Source organism: Python bivittatus, unplaced genomic scaffold (assembly GCF_059951505.1).
Source record: "Python bivittatus isolate LINGU-HERP-01145 unplaced genomic scaffold, Pbiv_v1 ctg000570_np1212, whole genome shotgun sequence".
Lineage (NCBI taxonomy): Eukaryota > Metazoa > Chordata > Lepidosauria > Squamata > Pythonidae > Python > Python bivittatus.
Window position 1 is genome coordinate 17,809,709 of NW_028277097.1, and position 23,868 is coordinate 17,833,576.

The 23,868-nt window shown below is 41.8% G+C and overlaps 1 protein-coding gene and 1 long non-coding RNA gene across 5 annotated transcripts in view; one reads left to right on the forward strand and one right to left on the reverse strand.

Moving 5' to 3' along the window:
• Positions 1 to 4,326, reverse strand: part of SLC14A1 (solute carrier family 14 member 1 (Kidd blood group)) — a 31,917-nt gene extending 27,591 nt beyond the window's left edge. For both annotated transcript variants that reach the window (XM_088152744.1, XM_088152745.1), the window contains exon 1: positions 4,189 to 4,326. The gene's annotated coding sequence lies outside the window, so the exon portion shown is untranslated. The remainder of the gene's footprint in view (positions 1 to 4,188) is intronic.
• LOC112542378 (uncharacterized) lies at positions 1,266 to 20,669 on the forward strand. Of its 3 annotated transcripts, none has more exons than XR_003086153.1 (5): positions 1,266 to 1,439; positions 12,988 to 13,350; positions 16,258 to 16,314; positions 17,948 to 18,024; positions 19,743 to 20,669. It is a non-coding gene; the product is annotated as an uncharacterized LOC112542378 (long non-coding RNA). The 3 variants fall into 3 exon arrangements; XR_003086151.2 differs by lacking the exon at positions 1,266 to 1,439 and adding an exon at positions 6,505 to 8,059; XR_003086152.2 differs by lacking the exon at positions 1,266 to 1,439 and adding an exon at positions 8,067 to 8,258.
• The last annotated feature ends 3,199 nt before the right edge of the window (positions 20,670 to 23,868 follow it).

The window sequence follows — 23,868 nt, forward strand, 5'->3', positions numbered from 1 at the left end:
TGTACAAATGTTTTTATGTTGCTTCTTCAAATAAGCCTAATTTAGAGTTTTGTTTTGTCTGAAATCTTGTCAAACATGCAGTTTTTTTGGTCAACAATTTTGTCTCATGCAATGCCTTTTTGCACATTACTTTTTTTGAATACTTGAATGTCTGTACATACTTTCCCCTCATGCATATTTTTTAAAGTAGCAAACTGCATTACAAGATTCAGAAAAGTGGCAATTTCAATGAAAACTAATGTTTGCTTTCTGTATTGGTTTGAAGATGTAAAATTACATACGTTTGCATTCAAATGCAAGGTAGGAAATGCTCTTTTCCTCCTTAGAATGGTTGCACACATGGAATAGCAGGCTCTGGATAATCCTTTTTCTAAATACAGGTAGTCCTCCCTTAACAACCATTCATTTAGTGACCATTCAAAGTTACAACAGTGCTGAACTAAAGGACTTACAACTGGTCCTCGCACTTACAACCATTGCAGCACCCCTGCAATCATGTGATCGCGATCCGAGTGCTTGTCAACCAGCTCGTACTTACAATGATTGCAGTGTTCCGGGGTCACGTGATTGCCATTTGTGACCTTCCCAGCCAGCTTCTGGCAAGCAAAATCAATGGGGAATCACGTGATTTGCCTGACGGCCGTGATTTGCTTAATGACTGCTGCAAAAATGGTCATAAAGTCAGGTGCGACTAGCTTAACAAATGCTGCGCTTAACAATTGTACTGGTCTAATTGACTGTAATAAAGTTATTCACCGCGCTTAACAACAAATTTTCTGGTCCCTATTGTGGTCATTAAGTGAGGACTACCTGTACCTTGATATGTGCCAGGCACAATGACATACTTAAACATATCGTGAGTACCATGAATATTAGCCAAAACGCTCAGCAAACAAACTTTACTAGTTTATGTGCCAATGTGTGCAGCCAATTTTGCTAATTTATGGAGCCAATTTTGGATAGGAGAGACAGTTTACAGATTTTTTTGCAGGAGGGGGAAGGTGAGGATGTTTGCATGAAATGGAACCTTCTCTCCATTCATATACCTTGAAAATAAATGAACTAGCACGCTGCCTTTTTATCAGTGCCAATAACACCATCGTTCTCAACAGCCAGGTAGCTGAATGCTTATTAGCTCTCTTGAAAGATATGGTCCCTTAGACCAGTCTTGCTGGCTGGAGAATTCTGGAAGTTGAAGTCCACACATCTTAAAGTTGCTGAGGCTGAGAAATACTGCCTTACGCGATTGCTGTCATTTACGATCGCACCCATGCAGTGCTGCTCCCTCTCTATCCCTGTCCTGCCTAACTGACTGTCTTTAAGTGCAAAACTTTCTGTGGAATTCAGAGAGGGAATGTCATCCTAGGGCAGAGCATGAACTGGAGATCCTTCGACTTTCCCTCTGCGCATTCCAGGCTCTCCCCAGGGTTTCCTACAAGGTTAGTGAGCAGCCCCCCTGCTTTAGCATTACTCTCACTTGCTTTGTGGAGAGAGGTGGATTTTAAAGCTCTTACTCTTTTTTTTCTTTTTTAAAAGTCTTTTTATTCTTTTTATTCTCTTTTAAACCAGTATTCGTCCCAGTTTCTGGATCTGGGTGGTCACCTTATTTTTGGTTTGTTTTAATTATTTATGCCTTGTTTTTCAAACCTTTGTTTTGTTTTCTGCAGCAAAGTTGCTGTTTATAGAACTGCTGTTTTATTGGGAGAGTTATTACAGGGGTGAGGCTGCAAATGTTCTGCTTTCAGTCCCATTTACCTCTCATTTCTGGCCCTGAGCTCTGCTCTTTCGCTCTTTTAATGCGTTCGGAGGAGATTGTTAAGGGATTAAAGTTCAAAAGAGCTGCCTTAACTCCCCAACCCTCCCATAATTGGACCGATGATCCCATTTAAGGGTGGAGGGGGGCGGCTTTCAGGCCATCATCTCTCCCTTCTCCCAAAGTTGCATAAACGTCAAGTCAGAAATAGTTGCCTGACCTAATCATGCCATTCCTAGTCATGTCTCCTGGCTAAAAAATGGGGTCCCAGCCAGGCTGTCCCCTTCACCTTCCAAAAACTTGATGCATTGCTGCTGACCACAAAACCCAGCTAGAAATAAGGGGGAAGAGATTGCAAAAGCTGCTGGTGATCTCTGACCTAGCAGCGTAATCTGGGTGCATCGTGCATTAAAAAGCAGGCAGAGCTGTCATCTCAACTTTGCCGTCACTGTCTTGACCGCATCCTGCAGAACAGCTCTGCTCCCTTCCCTCTCCTCTCTTCCAAGATGACACTCAAATCAACTTCCAGCAGGGCCCCTGAGCAGCTGTGCAAAAGCATAAGCAGATATCTAACTTATTTCTCCCTTTTTTCTCCATCTAGTCCAGCTAACCTGGCTTGCCTCAGATTTGTACAGTTCTTCCTTTCCACCTCTAATTCCCCTATCTGGGAGGAGACTGACTTTTCTTGCACACCCTCTCCCCTTTGCACCCCCAACAGTTGTTGCAGGGGAAGCTGGTGCACAAGGAAAAATCTTCACACTCATCCCTTTCTCAGGGTTCTTCTCGTTTTCTCCTGCAAATCTCCCCAGTTCTGTTTGCACAACGTAGTTCATAAGCTCCGTTAGAAACCTAACACCAGCGTGACATGCTAGGTAAGTTTGGTTAGCGTTAACCTCAGGGGTTTTTTTGTGGCTGAGTGTGTTGTGCAAACTTAGTCCATTTGTTGATTTACAATTCAATATATTGGATGAACCCAGGAAATGGTTAATTTAGTAACAAGATTGAGCGTGTTGCAATAATGCAGACATTGTCTCCTTGCCAAGTAACAAGTTATTTAATAGCTGGGCTGCTGATGTGTGCAGTACAGGCTGAACTTATGGAACTCTCTACCACAAGGTATAGATTTTTTTATTTTATTTATTATTAAATTTATATGCCACCCATCTCCCCCAGATTAATGGTTCCCTGCTTATATGCCTTGAAAAGCTGATTGGAGAGATTTAGGGAAGTGATGAAATGTACGCAAGATTATTAATAATCATCACCGTATAGAACTTTATATGCAGAAACTATGCAGCATTCAATATCTGCTGCTAAGGAACAGCAGTTAGATCAGTTTTTTTCAACCTTGGCAACTTTAAGTTGTGTGGACTTCAATTCCCAGGGAATTCTGGGAGCTGAAGTCTGCACATCTTAAAGTGGCCAAGGTTGAAAAGCATTGGAGTAGATCTATGACTTGCATGTCCATCTTGTCAGCCTGTCCTTAGAGAAAATTGTCCCTCCCCACCCTACCCCACCCCCACTTCAGAAAATTGGGCTTCCTTATGAATGTTTGGTTTATTAAGTGGTTGAATGCTGCATGGTTCCCATGGGCAGGCTTCCTAGCACCTAATTGCACCCATGTACTTCTCAGAAATGCTAATTTCTGAGAAGGAGCTCTTTATGTAGGCTGTCCTGCATTGAATTATTAAATGTAGCAAATCCAAACAGCATAGTAAACCAGCATCCCTTTGTCCTTATCTACTGAGCATGTCTTCAGCAACGCAGCTCTTGTGAGATACAGGAGGACTACATTTGCACCCTGTTCAAGAAATACTGACGTTCAAACCTCAGTGTGACCGTGGCTGAATGAATCCATTTGAAACCATTCCAAATACTACCAAAATCATGGAAAATAATTAAACATTGTCATTGGTCCTTAACCTACAAAAGATCCTCAATTTTGATCCAAAGATCTGTTAAATCTCTTCTTTGAGAAAGCTGTATCATCACCTCTTTATAAACCCACCATTCTTTCAACGCCCTTGGTGAGGATGAAGCATGAATAAAAAAGTCACAAACTTTTCAGTTTCTCTGGCAGCTGAACGGCTTCCTGCCTCTTATCAGCTCCCACCAGTTGCTTGCTGTTGTCCCGTAAAAGGGGCAGAAAAGTGAGATGGGCAGGGTGGCACTCAGCATTCCCACCAAGTCCAACAGGCTGACTCCCCCAGAAACGGAAAACAACAAAAATGCCAACGATCATTGAATCCCCCCCAGATTCTGGGACCAAGCATCTTTACCAAATTCCACTCTCTCTGTAGTTTTAAGAATATTTTTGCAATCTTCTGGTAATGGGGGGAAGAAGCAGGTAGCTCAGAGTTATTGAAACTTCAAGAGAAACCACAGAATTTAAATCTCAAGCTGCATTAAAGGAGCAGTGAAGCAGATCCTCTTACCTGCAGTAGTATCTGGTTAGGAAGACTTTGGTGGCTCTGCCAAGTTTATTGCTTAAGGAGGGTGTGCGAGGACAGTGATAGCAGAACAGCCCGCTTCACTTTATATACTCCACAAAACCTCTCAGCCTGGACGTTCTCCTCTTCCTCCTCCCAATTCTCACGTGCAGTCAGGAAAGTTTGCCTGATATGGACTTTTTGGCCAAGCTGTTCATGCAGATTCCCTACTCACCTCTACTTTTTGCCCAATTTTCTCCCTTTCTGCACCTGTTTTCCCCGCAAAATGGCAACAACAACAAAAAAACATGTGGGTATTAAACATATAATACACTGAGGCCCTGGCCACCATCCAGCTGCTTGCAATTCTCTTGTTGAAAATTCTGGGACTCAAAATTGATTAACTGTGGTTGGATCAAGCTTTAGAAAAAGAAATGCCCGAAAGAAGACTTTGTTGATTGGCAATGCCCTTATACAGAAGGCTGAGAGATTAGAAGTAGAGTAAATGGTTCAAGAAAATCCCAATTGTGTTTGTTTATTGGATTCTTATCCCTCCTTTTCAATGGCAGTTCAAGGGGGTTATAAATTGAACGTGAAAGAGGGTCTCTCTTCAGTTGATCTCCACAACTACAAGACTTTGTGGAGACTTCAGTTAAGAGAGAGGAACTGGTTGAAGGTAGACATGAACTGGGGTCTCCCTGGCTTGTTCAACATCTTGACCACCATTCACTCTATGTACTCCACAATATTAATTATTACCTGCATGCAACTGGGTTGGGAAGAACTTGAATGAGGTGAGTAGAGGCCATCTTCTTCACCTCAGGTAACACAAGATCTGGGGTTAGCCTGGGTCTCTGCCTTTACAAGATAACTTGATCTCTTCTGTGAGAGAGCAGATCAGTGTCAAGGGCCTTCAGGATCTTTTAAAGGAGGAGTAGCCAACTCATGGCTCCAAGGTATTCATGTGGTCCTTTTTTACAGACTCCAGAGCCCACTTTTCCATACTACCAAATTTGGATGCTGTGATTGCTGAAAACCAGTGGTTTACTGCCACATTGGACAGGATACACCCCAAAACTGTAGTGTAAGTCCTATAACTGGGTTAATGTAGTTAAATAAACAAGGTCCTCCCCAGTTATTCTCTCTTGTCTTTGTCCAGGCATGTGATAAAATCTTGCCCCTTTTGGGTCACATTTTTGCATTCTCACCCCCAGACATTAGCTATGAAAATGTGGGCTACGTTAAAATATCCATGGACACCTGTGGCCTACTTTTCTCTGTTTATCAGAGCCTCAGGAGCGTGAATGCTTTTCTGAAGGCCAAATTGCCTTCTTGGGGATTTCTCCTGCTTAGCGGCACTGAAATAGTGTTTTTGCTAAAGTTGGAGGTAAGTGACATAGGCATCCCTGAGCATGACTCTGCATAGAAAGAAATGTGTGAGACAAAAGGGGTGGGATACATATATGAACGTGTGCATGTGTGTGTGTTGTGTTAAACGTGCATGTTTGTTTATTCATTAGAGTTGTGTCTTGTTTTTTCTCCAGGAAGAATGTACCTTCGTTTTATCTTCATCACAATAACCCTGTGAAGTAGCTTAGGCTGAGAGAGGGGATAACTAACCCTCACTATCAGCCCTTCAGAGTAGGCCAGATCGAGAAACAGATGTCTCAAGAAATCCCAGATGTGTGTTATTGATATAGGTGATAATACAGAATCCTGAAAGTTTGACATTATTTCCCCTTCTTTTCCACTTATACCAAAGAGAGTCAAGGTTGGACAAGCTTTATCTTCTTTCTTGCCGTTCCTTGTTTTCTCATAGTTGCTGCACATTTTCTCCAAGGTCATCTCTCTGCTCCTCTGCATTCAGAGTTTCCTGCGTAAGGATGGCTTGGATCTGAGTCTCTCCAGATCTAAGCCAACACTTTAAATGGGGCAGTACACTGCCTCTGGGCCATATTCCTAAAGGAGTCTGTGGAAGATCAGGGCAACCCAAAATGTTCCCACTTTTGATTTGAAATATTTCAGAAAACGGCAGTCACCTCTTATGCAGTTTTTTGGGTATAAGTCCCACTAAATTAATGAAACTCACTTTCAAATAAATATATGGAGGTTTAGAGCTAGTGTGTCTGGGTGTAAAAACCTGAGTGACCACGAGATGGCCACAAAATGAAGAGTCTTCTGTAGCTCTTTGCTGCCATCTCTGGTAGTCTAAATCAGGGTTCCTCAACCATGGCAACTTTAAGACGGGTGGACTTCAACTTCTTGCTGGCTGGGGAATTCTGGAAGTTGAAGTCCACCCGTCTTAAAGTTGCCATGGTTGAGGAACCCTGGTCTAAATTATTCAGGTCAGATATGGTAGCACTAGTTGACTTGGTTTCCACCAAGCCATTCATTAAGGTTGTTTGCCTAACATTCCTTTATGGTAAAGTGCTGAATAACATTCTGGGACTCTCTAGCTGTTTCCTCCTTGGGATGGACAAGAGACCAGGTATCCTGATAGATGGAAGTTGTCTCCACGTTTTTGAAGAAGGAACCCATCTCAATTGGAAAAGAAGGCAGTTGTCCTCTTGAGAAGATGTCGGGATGTGTGAGGAAAAAGCAATTGGTAGTTTGGAAGAGCAAAACACAAAAGTGGTAGAAGGAGGGAAAGAATGTTTTTAGCTGAAGTTAACTAATGACATGAATACTTTGGGATGGGGGCTAATTTGCTTATGTGGGTTGTGATGAAATTATCCTCTTGTGACCATACATTCTGTTGAAATCGTTCAGTAGTTTAGGAATTCACTTGGGAAAAAATAATTGCATGAATATTCACATGCATTTTTATTAGCCTCAAATGTAACCATTTTGGTGCATGTGCTTTATAGCATTTTTGCAATATTTTCCTCATAGAAAATGTATTTTGGGTATCTTCTATATCCAGATATTTGACAAAATGTCACAGGGGCTGAAGCTGAATAAGGGTTATGGAGCATGTAAACCAGGCACTGAATGTCCCCAGATCCTGTTAGGGTGATTATTTATATCTTCATATAGCAGAGATCTAAAGGAAGGGTCTAAGCTTGCTTGGTGGAACATTTTAAGATAAGGATGGGAATTGTTTAGCAACCAAGGCTTCAAATTTGCATTTTAAAAAGGGATCTGTGGCTTCTGGGATATGGTTAGTGATGTAGCAGTTTCCAAAATTTAGTCTATTTGGATATTTTTGGTGAAGGAGGCAGAATTCAAGGCTAAATAGATATATTAGACATAGTTTGATAGGTAGGTACCAGTGAGTCAGATTTAGCTCTTGATGTCTGTATGGGCAAAAACACCCCATCTTGTCTTGTTACCAGTGATAACCCATAATTCTTCTAAGGACCTTCCAATGATCTCCTTGCGCCTGTCCATCCAACTTACCCAATTTCTTCTCCTTCCCTCAACCTTGTCAAGTGTAGCCATTTTTTTCTAGGCCATTATCTACTCATAGCACATGCCCAAAGTATGTGAGTTTCCCCTGCTGATCATCATCTCAAGGAACCATCAGCCTTAGTTTGGTCCAGGCTGGTTGACTGTTTCTTCTTGCAACCTATGGTTCTTCTCCAGATCTATAAGGTGTCATTCTTTTTTTCCCTTCTATTCTGCTCTTTGTGGTTTTCAAATCTAATGGCAGCACAATTTACCTATTTTTATTTTCGAAGCTTTGCACAGCCCAAAACTGGTACAGTGTCTCTGAATTTTAGTTTGATCTTGAGAGACTTTGATGCCATGGTCACAAAAGTTTAACACAGGCATTTCCCTCTGCCACAGGAGACTTAATATAGTTATATTTGTGTATTTACATATCACTTGTATATTAATATCTGCATACAGATCTGTCCTGCCGTAAATCAATTAGGTAAGTGTATGGATTTTTAGACTGGGTTTTAAGAGTGAGGCTTGCATGTCTTGCCATGCTCAAGAGCTATTTTGGATGGGCTCAAAGAGACAGATTAGGAGAGACCCTGATCAGGCCGTCTGCCCTCCCACTGTTTTTATTTTGATCTGCCGTATGTCCAGAGTCGGGTGCTATGGAGCAACGTAAAGCAGTGCAAGAGGTAAGTCAGCAAAAATTTCCCTCCTAGTTAAAAAAAAAAACCACCACGGAGCCGACGGTCAGCAAGTTTGCAGTCTGTGGTGGTGTGCCTGGACATTTGATGAGGTTAGGCGAGGCAGGTGGTGGTGAATATTGCTCTGGGAAATTTAGCTGGATGTAAGTGACTCAGTCTTTAATCTTTAAAGGGTTTCAAGTCAACATTTTAAAATGAATTAAGAAATGAACCAGAAATTGTTGCCGCACTTGTGTGTGCTTTCTATGTGGAGCAGCAGGTGGCAGACTTAGCCAAATTTGGCTAACCTCAAAAAGATAAGCTGGGTCTGACTTGGTTAATGCTTGGATGGGAGGCCACCAAGATATCCCCAAATCACGATTCTGGCAAGATCTCAAGGAGATTTCAGGCAAGTGTGTGTGATTTTGGGGCATTCTGACAAAACAAGGTCAGATCTCAGAGGCTGCAGAACTCTAGGAAAGTCTGTGATTGCATGAGATTTTGGCCACTGGCATTGACATCTGTATTTTGCCAGATCATGCAATGGCATCCAGCGCTGAAGAAGGTGACCACAATATAGCATTGCCAGTGTGGACGTACGCATGTGATATGGTTGTGTGCAACCCTAGGCCCCAAAGGAGAGCTGTGCTCAGAGGAATTTGTTCCAATTTCTATCAGATTCCATGTTTTGGTCTCTCTGTGTGTTTTTATTGCTTCCGCGGAACAGTTTCCTAGTTAATCCACCTCTGCTGTAGAGGGAAGAGGGAATGGCCTTGAGGGACCAGAGGAAGAACTGCTGCCAAGACGATGGTCAGATAAAAGGGGCCTGAGTCTGGGGCAAGAAAGTAACCTGAGAAAACGTCTCAGACGAGGCCCTCCCTAGTTCACACGAAGATAAAGGGAGGAAGGGGGGAAGCACATTCAGATTTGCAAGATTCTTTTACTGAACATTTACAATAAAAGTAGTCCTTATCTGATCTGCCTTGAAGGGCTGACATGTGCCAGGCAAAAAAGGCCAGATTCCTTACAGAAATGGCTACCTCAGGGGCATGCCACAGGAGGGCTAAAAAAAAAAAAAAAAAAGTCAAAGTGGCAACGTGACCATGCAGCTGAAGCCCCCTCCCAGATGCCCCTGGTCACCTGACTCTAATGAGAGGACCAACAGATGGTATCCAGGCAAACTCCACTTAAAAGAGCGATCCTGAAACATCTGTTTATTTTTGCTGCCCACCTTCCTCCCTATCTTGGGCACCCCTTGATGCCTGTTGGCATCCTACCAATTCCTTTGATGATTTTTCCCTTATACAGCAATCTATGAACCCCCTCCTGGTCTCCCTGTATTTCCACCTGTGAGAAATGTCCAGGGCGTGTTTCACAACAATGCCAAGACAGTACAGTGTATTATGTAACAGAACGTGATGTTACTCTGGCACGTTCATGACTCGTAAGAGCAGCCAGTAAATTCCTTTGTAGCCCCGTTGCCCCACAAAGAATGACCTTAGTTTCCTTTCCTGTAAAACAGCTGAGCTATAATTAAAGGGAGGAGGCCCAACAGGCAGTTAATAGGGAGAAGCAAGCCAGAAATGAATGAGAAAGTGCAATCTTTATTATCAGTTTAATTCCTTTCTGTGCAAGATAACATAACTTGGCTTTAATGCAGCAGGCTCAGCATCTTCTGACCCAGGAAATGTCTTCCTCTGAAGCATGAATGGGGTCACTTCCTTTTCCATCTTGCGTTAACCCTCATACTGCTGTTGCAACCTAGATTAGAGTAAAGCTTTGGCTCAACCAGTTTCAATTCACCGGTTTGAATGCTAAGCCTTGATTCAGCCTTCCCTCATCCCAATGTGTTTAGATGATGACATCTGTCATTCTTACCTCCAGCACTAAGACATGAACCAACTGGGAACTAGAGTCACGTGAATCATCAGCAAGGTTGTGTCATCTCTTTTACTCCAAGGCTGCCTTCATCTCGTGGTGGAATGCTGATATATTTTATTTATTTTGAAAGACACTGATCTCAGCTAGTGGCTGCTCTTGGCCACCCTTCTCTGAGCACAGAAGGGAAGCAGGATTGGGCCTGGGTTAATATTTGGATAGGAGACCACCAAGAACTGTAGGTTAGACGGGCTGAAGTTGAACAAATATTCCAGAAGAAAGCAGTGACAAACTACTTCCATATCACTGCCAGGAAAACCGTATGGAGGCATCCAATGACTCCCCAGGAGTCTAGTTCACCTCAAAGGAGATGTTACTGTACATATTTATTTTATTATCTTGAGCCCCTCTTTTCTTTATGATGAAATTTGTAGTGACATGGATAAGACTTCAAAGCATCTTTCTGCCCAGGTACAGCCAAGCTCCAAGCCCCTTTAGCATCCACAAGAAAGCTGAGTCAGACATCTTCAAACCACACCCTAAGATCTCTTTGCTTTTTTCATCTGGGATCAAGAGCTACACCTGAAATCAGGAAGCGATGAACAACTTCTGCATGGATTCAGAAACCATGTAGGGGCATCCTGTGTGGATAACCCTTTGTTTTCGTTTCCATGTCACAATGTGTACGGAAACAAAATACACATTTTCATACTGTATGGATGGAGGAGATGCATCACCCCATTAATCTACCAATGTATTTGGCATAAAGTAAAGGTAAAGTCTGTTGGGTTGAGCGTAACCCCTGATGACTACATGAATGCATGCTGGTTTTTTTCTTGTCAACAGTACAGAAGTGTTTGGCCAACGCCAGCTTCTGGAAAGTTGTTCCCAGCCTCCCAATCTAGACTATAGCCCTGGATTTTCTGTCTTGTCCAAGATTACCCACATCTGGCTCTGCTTACTGTTTCTGAGATGAGCCGAAGTTGAGTAGGTGCTGGACCCTGAACTGGGCTTACAATTTCCTTGAGTCAGGCTTAACTCCTGATGAACAGGCCTGGTTGACCAAACGTTGGTACCTGCCAGGGTTATACTGTATGATGTCCCTGTGTCATTGATGGATTGATTTGACTGATGACAAGCCATCAAATCAGCGTTGGCTCTGTGACTGCTTAGCTAGATTTCCCCTGTGCTCCTAGTCCTGTGCAAAAATTTCCCTGCAGATGTTGATAGCCAGATGAGGCCCACGGCACCTGACCCACTAAGAGTTTGTCAATCTTACACCAATCGCACAGTGAGTCAGGAGAGTTTAAACAGTACTTGATTCCTGTTCAAAAGGTAAAAATAAAAAGTTTATGGAATTTGATAAGGCTAAGCAAACAATAACATTTGCAAATATAAGTGTATTGTGAGACAACAAAACTCTTATCTATAAATAATGTCTATGTTTCATAAATATGAAGCTGGCTCATTTCACAACCTGTTAAGAACCGTTTCATATACTCTGTGACTGCCAACTCGGGTTTTCAGTCAAAGCCTTGCACAGCAAGAAATGCCATCCAGTTTGTCTCCCAAATTTGTTCACTGAATATATTAACAGATTGAATATATACAGATTGACGACCACCTCGTGGTCACATATGAACTTCAGTCATCTACCATGCAGTGGTGTTCATGGCAAGGGTCAAAAATCAAGCTGGAGGTTGCAGATGCCTAATCAAAGTCCTTCCCCTTTGTATATGCAACTGCACAGTTGCAACAGCCATCTTGACTTTTTTGAGTGCCCCCCCAGGATGATCGAACATGCTTACAAAGGAGGGGAGACGTCAATCACACGGTCCATCTTGACTTCTTTGACTCCTCAACCCCTCCCCGCCCCAGAAGCCTTGGATCCCAGGCAAACATTTCAGGAAACGGTCCCAAAGTCAAATCAAAACGTTGGGAAAAGTTCTAACAATATGATTTAGGAAGGCTCCAACCTCTTATGTTACAAGGGAAGGCATAGGAATTTCTCATACCGCAATTTTTTTTCCCTCTCTACCGATGGCGTTGCAAGAAAACAAATGGCTGAGTCAGGATGGAAAGGTAGAATGAGTTCAGTGGGCAAAGCAAAATCCCTACGAGATGAGTGGGGCTTCAGTCATGATGCTGCCCCCGCCATTTTGCAGATTTTGACCTCCCCAAAATGCACCTCACTTTATCTGGACCGTTGGACATGGCTTTTGCATTTCCTGCATGTGCTAAGCTTGGAGAGCGCTAACCTTGGTTAACTGTTTTTGCGGCTTTTAGGGAACTATACTTGTTTAACTTATGGGTCAATGAATTGGGGGCACCCCTGTGGGGTCTAGAAATGACAGACTTTTGTCAATATTGGTATCATTTGATCAATGATGTCAGGATGCAGGTGACATCACTTATCTTACCTGGTCACCCTCTAATAATAAATCCAATATATTTATCAGATTTTTATCCAGCCTTTAGTTTGGTCAGCTCACAGTGGTGTACACATCTCATGCTTCTACCTTCTATTTCCCCCCAACAACAACCCAGTGAGGCGGGATGGGCTGGGAGAGAGTGACTGGCCCAAAGTCAATAACCTTTTTGAATGAACACACACAATGTCATACTTAGGCCCAAATGTGGCTTCTGGAGGAAAAATCTCAGGATATTTCAGATAATGCTATCCCCAAATGTGTCTTTCCTCTGAAAAAGAGGCTTCTGTTTTTCTACCTCATTCTCAGGCTGTTTGGGAATCCCTTTGAATTTCTCAGCGATATTTCTGAGCAATGTTACAACTGAGGTGATTCCCTGTTACTTCCTATTGCATCCCTTTGAAATGTCACTACCTTCCTACAATCCAAAGGTCCACAAAAGAAGCTGTTTATGAAGTCTTCCTGGGGATTGAAGGAAGCCTGTGAAACGGAAGACAAGCAGATGGATGGCCTCTAAGATTCCTTCCCACTTGATGGTTCTCTGATTCGTACAAAGGCTTTGGCCCCCTCACAGGTCAATTGCTGCAAGATGACTGACGTTCTGGCTGACAGCGTTTCTCCAAACTCCTCCTTTGAACGACATGTCAACATTTCAAAAAAGCAAATGTCCAAGATGTCAAAAAGAAATCACATCAGTGTCAAATTCTGAATTTCAAAAGCAAAGCATCTTTCAAATGAAATGAAACCTGAGTGGAAAAAGGCTTATTCTTTGTAAAGGACAGAACTAGTTTCAGGTAAATTCATCCTCCACATTATTGCTATTATTTATGACATTTGTGTATTGCCGGGCTCCCAATGGCTTATTTTTGTCTAAAATAAAACCTGTTAATGTTAAGGAGAAATTTGGCTAAGGGGAAGGATTTGGAATACCTGGGAAGAGAAGCAAGATCTGTCTCTCTCGCAGATCAGGAGTTCTCTTCCTATTCTAAGTCGATCAGTGAGCAAAGCAGAAATTCGCATTCTGGATGAACCATCATAAATAGGGTAATCTGAGCAAATGAAATATGTCTTCCCTTGAATAACCAGAGAGGTCCAGCGACATAGTAAGTTTTGGGCAGATGAGGAGATCACTTACCTTTATGACCCCCCCCCCCCCCGATAATTTGGAACAGGGGATCCATTCGTTGATGGAGCTTCAGTCTCCTGTTTGCCGCTATCAATCTTGTAAACTCATCCAGAATGGAAAGAGATGAGATAGGGAGAGAGGCCCAGATGGCCTCCAGATGTTTTGGCTCCAGATGATGGTCTCAACATAGCTGGAAAACACCATCTTTAGGAAAGGGCTGCTTCAACTTGGATACCCGAATGGTTATTCAAATGGAAGTTTGGTTGTGTTTTAATGACTGTTTCTCCTAGGATTTCAGAAGAATGGTCTAAGGCAGTGTTTCTCAACCTTGGCAGCTTGAAGATGTGTGGACTTCAACTCCCAGAATCCCCCAGCCAGCGTTGCTGGCTGGGGAATTCTGGGAGTTGAAGTCCACACATCTTCAAGCTGCTAAGGTTGAGAAACACTGGTCTAATGGCTCCATCTTGATTATGGACGTTGTCTGGGGTGGGGTGGGTGAGTAAAAGAAGTCAAAGGCAATGGCAACCATGCAGAGAAAAACCCACCCCTTTTTAGATGCAGCACTCACATAACACATGTGGAAAAAAAAATGGGTCTGGACTTTGGTGGGGCAGCTGTGGTTACTGTCTTGAATTTTTTGCCCCTGCCGCTGCGAGGCACCATTGATTGTCTGTCCTTGTTGCCTATCCTAAGCGTTAGTCTCTGGAGCAATTAGTTTCTCTCTGGGGCTGCACACAGTCTGGCTGGGAAGAAGGGGATTGGATTAGGCTGGGGTCAACTTTCAAACTGTGGGGAGTTTTTAGGGGGGTGAAATGGATACCCTGTTGACATTTAAAGCTTCTGTTTTGTTGCTTAACCCCCCCCCCCCCACTTTTGGGGGGAGAAGGAGGGAATTTAAGGAGTGGAATGGAAATGTAAGCCTTTGAAAGGTGTAAGACATTTTGCCCATGAAACTTTCCTGAGCTCTTCCAAACCCATAACACATTTTTCTGCACCACATCCTGCTGAGGGGTCAACCTCTAAAATAACCCAAAGGTTGAGAAATCTGCCCTATAAATTGCAAACTTTAAAGAGGAAGGAAGGAAGGAAGGAAGGAAGGAAGGAAGGAAGGAAGGAAGGAAGGAAGGAAGGAAGGAAGGAAGGAAGGAAGGAAGGAAGGAAGGAAGGAAGGAAGGAAGGAAGGAAGGAAGGAAGGAAGGAAGGAAGGAAGGAGAAAGAGGGGGAGGGGGAGTGAGGGAGGGTGGAATGAAGGAGAAGGAGGGAGGGAGGGAGGGAGGGAGGGAGGAGAAAAAGGAAGGGAGGAAGGGAGGAAGGAAGGAAGGAAGGAAGGAAGGAAGGAGAAAGAGAGGGAGGGAGGGAGTGAGGGAAGGAAGGAATATCATTCTCAGTCAATGACCACCCCAATTCGTGAACCAGTCCATTTAAAGATTTGTCAAATTTGCTCATCATGACTTGGATCAACAGCTTGAAATTAAAATAAAGGAGATGCAGGCTGAATCTTGGGAGGAATTTCCTGATGGATAAGAGCTACATTAAGCAATGCAACAGTCTGCCTAGAGCAGGAGTGGACTCTGGTGGCAAGTTGTTAAAGCAGGGCTGGATGGCCATCAGTCGGGTTTAGCGGATTGCTGAACTCAGCAGAGAATTGGTCTAGATGACCTCTAATGTCACGTACAGCTCATACATTCCTCAATTGTATGCTATGAACCTGAAGGAGAAGACCTCACTCCCTTCACAGTCTTCAAAACTTCATTCCTCACTTTATGCACCTTCTAAAAAGAACTGGGCCGTCTCTCCCTCCTTTGTTGTTTCTTCTCTTTAAATCTCTCATTGCAGTGGGGCAGCAAAGGGCTCATCTCAACATTGTGCCCTTGAACAAGGAAGAGAGTCACTATGGCTAAAAAGATCCCAGAAAGTCCTTCAATTTTTTTCTCAGGCCACCTGAATTTTCAGACATCCTCTTCCAAATTCTGGTGAACGCATTTTTGAAAGAGAGGAAAGAACAGGAGGATGAGATGGGGCTGGTTCTTCGTTTTGGATATGAAGATGGTGTTGAATGATCCTTAAGGTCAGAGGTGATGGTTTGGGGTCACCTCTGAGGATGAGGTTGTGTGGAGATTTGTAAGAGGAGGGTTCATCCAAAAATCTCAGATGTTTTGATATTTTTGAAGGACACCATTTCCCTGGTGTACCCAACTGGCTGGGATTGTCCAATGTTCCATTTTACTATCTAAATTTTATACAGCTATCACAATATTCAGTTTGTGTTGCTTAGTTTTGTTTCTTTCTCTCTGTAATCAAGGAATGCCTGCACTTTGCCAAACAATTGTAAACAGCCTATGTTATAGTAGGAGGCATCTCTTTCCTTTGCATCCTTATGGTGAAGTCTGTGCATCACCTGCTAGTTAAATTGTGCTGACTTTTCTTAAATAAGCCTGAACATGGAAGCATGGACCACTGAACTCAAGGAGATATTTTTAAAACTGAACATTATTAAGAGCAGCGTAACTATTGAAAATTACAGTTTAATTTACTTTCCTTTTAAAACCTTGTCTCTGGCTCCCTCTGGTGACAGAAGATAAAGGCAAATACTGTGATCGTGGTGGGCCCTCCTCTTTTTCAGATGTATAAGGTAGGAAGCCTTTTCGAAATCTCACTTGATAAATGTGTATTTTGCGATAATCCTATGTAACAGAAGGACGCTATGCATTTTTAGAGAGAAAAATACAACACACAAGAGAATTCATAGCACGGTAGGAACATGAAATTATCCCATCTTCTCGAATTCGTCCATTTAAGTAGACACACACAGTTCAGGTTGGATTGGATTGGAACCAATTCAGTTTGGAAAAACTGAATTAATTTAAGTGGAATGCCGAATTCAGATTTATGAATTGATTCCATTTAGATTTCTCAACCAACTTGTAGGGTCCAGTCAATTGACTTCGGATCATCCATTTGATTTAGTTGAGGGGGGGAAAAAGGATTTTTGTACATGCACAGAAGTCCATCTTATGGTCAGATTTGTTTGGAGACATTCAATATACTCAAACAAATGAGCACTTGTATGAGGTCCCTGAATGTCTTATGTGCGGCCTCTTGGCCTTTCCCCAAATTATTACTGAATTGTGATTTTTAACATTAATTACAGTTCATAAAAGTGTTCGCTATATATTTAAGAATTTTCCCTTTCACTCATGTGAAAAATCACAGTTCAGTGATAATTTGGAGAAGAGCCCAGGGGACACACACAATTAATTTATGGATTAATTAATTAAATTAAATTAATTACATTTAATTAATTACATTTAAATGTAAAGGTATTTTCTTTGTCCCAGTTCTGCCTCCTCCTGGAGATTCAGCTTCTGGCATACCACTCAAAAATCAAATGCAGTTCTTTTCCTGCCCCTAAACTTACATATACAAACCCACAAATTTTGGCTGGGAAATTATCCTCATTCTCTTCTTGAACTTCCTAACATCACATCCCTTGGAAGCTCTAACTCTTCAATCACTGCTTAAAGAACAACTCTTGACAAAGGCATGTTAAAAATTATTATTTATTTGAGAAGTTTACAGAGCCACCCAACTCGAACAGATGTGACTGCGGGTGGGATCCATCAATAAGATTAAAAAATAAACAAAAAACCCACAAATATTCAGAAACAATTAAAATTACAACTGCAATTAATAGATAATTGGGAACCCACAGAATCCACTACACCTCACCAGGCGAGATCTCCTGTCATCTTGGCCCCAACACCCCGGAGGGAAGAACCATGTTTTTAATACCTTTGTAAAAGCTGACAGGGTTGGGGTCAATTGTATATGGGGGGGCAGATCATTCCAGAGGGCCAGTGAGACAGGCAAGAATTGGAGAAAGGTAGCCCTGCAGATAACCTGGTCTCGTATGCCATTTTGGCCAACCAATCCATACATTGAGCTTTGCTGTATCTACACATGATTTTTGTAATATTAACTTGTTCTATTTGAAAGCTGTTTCTCAGCAGTGAGGGTGTCCATGGGGCAGGGTGTGTAAAAAAAAGGGGCGGGGATGGTTATAGCTGCCATCTTGACTTTTTTGACCCCCTTGCAGACATTTATCCATTTGAAATTCCTTTGAGCAAAAATGTTCCTTCCTTTATTTTTTCTGTCCATAAAGGCAACAGAGGAGTTTCAGCTTCTGCTTTCACACTGCTTTTAAAATCAGAATCGTATCACCTCTCTTCCGAGAATACCTGTAATGCAGAACCTCTCTTTTGCAGAGAATGCAGCTCTCAACGTAAAAGGCTATTATTATCAACACAAGATGCTGTTTTCTTTTCAGGACCAAATGGTGCAGGTATGTCCACGATGTGACAAGTTCAAGCAATTTTGTAGTAGAGATTTATTGCTCTAGTGAATTAACAGCAAGGAAATGGTTTGGAACATCAGGCTTCAAGATCATCAGGCTGAAAAAGGCAGTTAACTGTGTACGTTCCTGGGCTATAGTCTGTGTTTGCAAAGATGAATTTAGACTGCAACGGGAAATGTATCAGTCCTTGAAAGATAAATAAAATATGTTCCAAGCAATCAAGTGGAATATAAGAGGGGCAAGTAGACCCAAATTTAGAAACACGATTGATTTATATCTCCTTAGAAATTATTAAATATATCCGTGATCATTGAGATTTAATCATTTTGGTGAGCAAATCCCATCTTAACAATTTAGTTTGGAACTGGGTTAACAGCTGAGACATTGTAAGGGGGAGGACATCATCTGAATTCATTTGGGAGATCAGATTAGACCTCATTGCACTCCCAATGACATCAGTAGAAGTGCCATGCCCTGCTTGCGGGTATCTTAGGAGCAGCTCATTGCCTACTGTGGGTTGGGAGAAGACCAGGCTGGGTGGGTCACCCTTCCTCCTCCAGATATGCTGGAACGTCAAGCCCAGAATTCTTGGTGTGCTCTTACCCATAAAAGATCAGAATCTGCTCTTACCCATGGAAGATGAGAATCGTGCAATCCATGGCATTCCCTGTGACACTCTATGGAAACGAAAGTTGAACTTTGAAGAAGCAGGATAGGAAGAGTATTGTCGCTTTTGAACTTTGGTGTTGAAGAAGACCTCTGAGAATACCATGGGTAGCCAAGGAAACAAATGGTTCAGAGAACAAATCCATCCAAAGTTCTCACTCAAAGAAAAAATGACCAGGCTCAAATTATCCTACTTCAGACAGTATTATGTCAAGACCTAGCTCTCTGGAGAAGGCTCTAATGCTGGGAAAGGTGGAAAGAAGGAGAAGAAGAGAACAACCAGCAGCAAGGTGGATAGACTCAATTACAGTGGTGAGGAGTGCACCATTGGGAGACCTGAAGGACCAGGTTAGGGACAGGTCATCATGGAGAAAATCTATGTGGTCTCTAAGAGCTGACAACAACTTGATGTCATGTAATCACAATCTTACCTATGGTAACCAGGAATACTGGGAATTGTAGTTTCAAAGAGCATATCAGAGTGGGAGAGGCTGGATTAGACAATAAGTGTGACCTAGCCATTTTTTAAAAACATATATTACGGAGTAATTATATAATTATGTGGTTAATGTTGCTATTTGTTAAATTGTGTTCCTATCTGACATAGCATTCCCTCCCTCCAATGTTTTCACCCCAATTTTCCAAGGAGAAAAATAATGATTCTGTGATTCAGTTGCTCAAACCATATCTAACCTGGAATGCATTGGGATTCTAGTATGGATCTCCTTCTCTCTGGGTTATATTCTCCTTTTTAAGAAAACCTTACAGTAGGTATAATCTTGTCTTTCTCCCAGCCTGCTCAGTGCAAAAGAACAGTTTACTGCCCTCATTAAACTTACAGTAGAAAGTACTGTCAATGTACCTTGAACAGGAACCTGATTTTTTTCCCTTTTGCCATCATAAATACACCATTTTTTAATTAGCCAACCATGTGCTTGATAGTAATGAACTCCCCTGAAGTTGAAGTATAGCTCAGTTCTTTTTTCATGCCTTAGATGCAAAGTGTGTGCCACAAGCCATAAATCTACCATGTTTTACAGTTGCATTGATGTGCTTCCCGCCCTTGTCCTGCCAGCTGTGTTCCTGCAGAAACTGAATATATTTCAGAGAAGACAACTTTTTCCCAGAGAGTTGTTTCTGAGGCCTTCTAGAAAGCCTTCTTTAAAATCTACTGCCTCTCCCCTTATTCTACTACCACTGCTGGTGCTGTAGGAGTTCTATGAATAAGGAACCATCCTGGCATGAGAATGTGGACATCTCCAAGGAGGACATCTTCAAAGAGGACAAGAGAGCAAGAACTTATGGGCTTAAGGGGTATTGAACCTCACCTAACAGCCCAGATAATGTATCTGAAGGGGAAGAAAGCTATTTAGTGATACTTGCAGGGGCACTCCCTTGCTTCAGTCCTTGTAGAATCTAAAACGGGAAGTGAAATGAGTTCCCACGTTCATTTTGCCAGATATTATCTGGCTCCTGCCTCAGCCTTTTAGTGTCATTTAGCAAATTAATGAAGTTCTAGGAATTGTTGATGCACCCACTGTCTGGGGAAGGAATCTTAAATCATTGAAATTCACATTTCTTGATGTTTGTGTGGAAGAGATCATTCTTTTCCTTTAAAAAAAATCTAGGAAATTCATGTATCTATCACTGGCAGCAAAGAAAAGTCAAATCTCCTTTAGAGTCATGTCTGCTTCCTTTTGAGATATGTCCATGTAGTTTTCTACGATATGGAACAATGTTATGTTATAGTACTGTACTGTATAATATAGTATGTAATAATGTGGAAGTGTTTTTTTCATTGCGTTATTTGTTTGTTTTTTTAATCTCCCAGTCTGGCCTAAAATCTTGTCCTATTAGTCTCCCATCCAGGTCCTAAGAATGGGTCTACTTAGCTCCTGAGCCCAAAAGCTGATACCTGTGAAGACATACAATAGAACTAAACCAAACAAAGGTTCTCGCTTCTATTAAAGCCAATCAAAATAGTTCATTTATTTTCCATAGTTTATTTATGTCTCTCGAGCCCACAAAGTTCAAAGAAACTTACAAAAACTCCAACAAAGTAAAGTTCAGCCCCATTGTAGGAGGGACCCATCGCCACCCATCTATTCTTGACGATCTTCAGAAAAGCCAGATTGGGTCTACATTAGTTAGAGTTACCTAACAATCAATTAATAAATTGACTTCTAAATAAAGTGACTTCTCCCCTTTATGATTCAGCTCCATAGCATAGCAACGGTATTGGCCTATCCCCATCCAGCAGCCGACCAGATAGTGAAAAGTGGAGTGAGGTCTTGAAGAATTTCAGATCTGCCTAAAAAGGGTAGAGATGTTTTATTCCTTAGCAGCAGAATGTAATTCAAATTAGTTTAGGATTAAAATATATATCATACTGAGAAAGGCAACCCCCCCAATTTTTGCTTTTAAACCAGTGCTTTGCAGAAAAATAACCCTGCATTTTCCTCCTTACTGTTTCTCTTTCTACGAGAAAGAAAATTGGCATTCAAAATGTCTTTCAAAGGTGAAGAGAATTTCACAGAGAAAACGTTTCCAGAAACAGATAGGGGAAGGATGATATTCCTCTACTTAAGTACAAAATGGTCAAGGAAAGAAGGCTAGGAGAATTTGACTGCACCAGCAGTAAACCCCCTTCATTCCGAGAATCATCTCAACTCCAGAGCACCACCCAGAGAAATTGGAAGAAATTCTTAAACCCTCTGGGAATAAGATAGAAAAACAGAAACCTCTGACATGGCAAGAAAATGTCTAAAACGCTGCAAGGCAGATTTTAGTACAGCATTGAATGAGAACAAATGATGAATAAATATTGCTAGAAGAGAGTCACTGGGCAGAATGTAAGCAGGAAGCAAGCACATTAGACAAGGAATTTCCCAAGTTGAGAAATCACAAAGAGATCTAATTTGAGCATTTATTATAACTATGGCAGAAGTCTTCTTTCTTGCTTGCTGATCTTAACAAGTCAAATGCCAGACGTAAAGTGTTGAACAAATTCATTGCCATAGTCTCAGCATTATGTCTGATGTTCTTCTGCCCTCTAGTAAGAGCTCCTTAGCTGAGCCAACCAGGTCCTTCATGGGTGTAAGTTGGGCCACTTGTTATAAGCTGCAGGAGAAATTCAGGAGATGCATCACACAAGGAAAGTACCCAGGTTCACTTGCAGACTCTTCATTCTCCTTCAAAAAGTTGAGTTCCTCCATCCTGGATCAGCCCTTCTATATCCAGTACCGCACCCAGATGAACACTGTGTTGTTCATTTTTCATTCCAGGAAAAAACAGAGCCACTAAGATACTTTGGTAGTGCATCTTTGCAGTTATATGAACCCGGAGGCAGTTTGTGACCAGTTTTATCCTTCTGGAGTCCTTGGTGCTCTCTGAGCTTGGTTGTTTGATTGCAGACATTTCATTACCTGACTAGGTAGCATCATCAGTGCGAGTGAGTGTGGGGTTTGCTCCCTGTTTATATACAGAAGCTTGCCCTCACAGTGTTGGTGGGGTTTACTCCTTGGTGGTTCCTTGATTAGGGTGTTGTTTTCTGCCTGATAATTTGTCTGATGTTAATCCCTGCTTATCTGGGTTTTGGTTGCTGGAGAGGATGTGTTTTGTTTCCTTCTTAATTTTCTTATTGTCTCTTTTGAATAGTGTGTAGATGTGGTTTATTTCTATGTGTCAATAGATGGCTGATGTGTCTGAATGCCAAGCTTCCAGAATTCCCTAGTGTTTTTGAATTTAGTTTGGTCTCATTTCAGTTTCATCCTTATTGGGAATCATCAAATATACATAGCTAGGTCTTATTCTATGGAGATTAATCATAGAATAAGATCTGGCTATGTATGTCTGACGATTCCCAATAAGGATAAAACCAGTCATGTACTGCCTCCTGGCACTTACTATAACTGGAAACACCATACAGGATGTAGGCTGTATGAAAATAGAGAAATCCCCCCCCCCCATACATGGGGCATGACATACTATAACATCTGTATATTTCTGCCTGAGAACTTAAGGGAAGGTGGACTGTATACCTCATTCTGATAGATTTGATAATAGGTGGTATATTCAGCAAAATAAGTGAATTAAATTAAAGTAGGAAAATAATAAAATAAATACAAAAAATAATAAAATAAATAAAATAAAATAAAATAAAATAAAATAAAATAAAATAAAATAAAATAAAATAGCTTGTCAGTCTCCGGATGGCCACAGAGTGGCAACAAAAAGCTAAACTTTGATGTACGTCTTTGCTCTGCCCTCTGGTGATCATCCAGATTCTTGCACTCCAGTTTTGATACCTCTAGCTCAATGGGGAAGAAGGATAATGTGAATATGCACCATTTTGTGAATAGCAAGAGATGGGGTTGGAGCGTTAAGGAATATGATATCTGGCAGTTAAAGCACAGCCTCTTTCACTGATTTATGGTCAATCCTATTGTGCAAGGTCAGAAGGTGGGCAAATACAATAACTGGGGAGAAGGTCAGAGTGGGCCTGGAGCCATCTTATCTTTTGTTCAGCCCATGGCAGAAGCACACTTCTAAGGCAGTCAGAGAGAGGAAAACTTCAGGCTTGTAGCCTTTTTAAAAAAGTCCTCTTTAGACAAAGCAAGGGCAAACCAACTGAATAGCAAAAATCCCTTTGTTTCCGATGACAAAATAACATGGAATGTCAACAGGGTGCCAAGATGAAAATAGAAATAGGTAGAGCTAATGCGCCGACATTGCTATGAAAGCAAGCAGGACCACAGAAAGGTGACCTAAATTAAGTCACAGCCCGTTCCCATCATAATTTGGGGGTCTCTTAGAGGCAGGGGCCCATCTTTTGTATTTTTCAATTTATTTAGAACTAAATATGGTCTGTGACTAGCAAGTGGTCTGTTCCCTTTTTATTTCTGATGTTGGAGGAGAGATTAACTTTAGCAATTAGTGATATGCCATGGAGTTGATAGTGTAGCTGAGGATATTATTATTATGAATTATTGTTCCATTGCCTATGTTACCAATGTCATCATAACTGTCATTTCCTCCTATTATTGTAAGCAGAAAAGGTTTAATCTTACCCTCCCCACTGGTTCCACTAGGTATATTCTCCCATCCATTCATAATCAGATGAATGCTCTCAATTAGTTTTAACCCTGGTTAGGCTTTTTGTAGTTC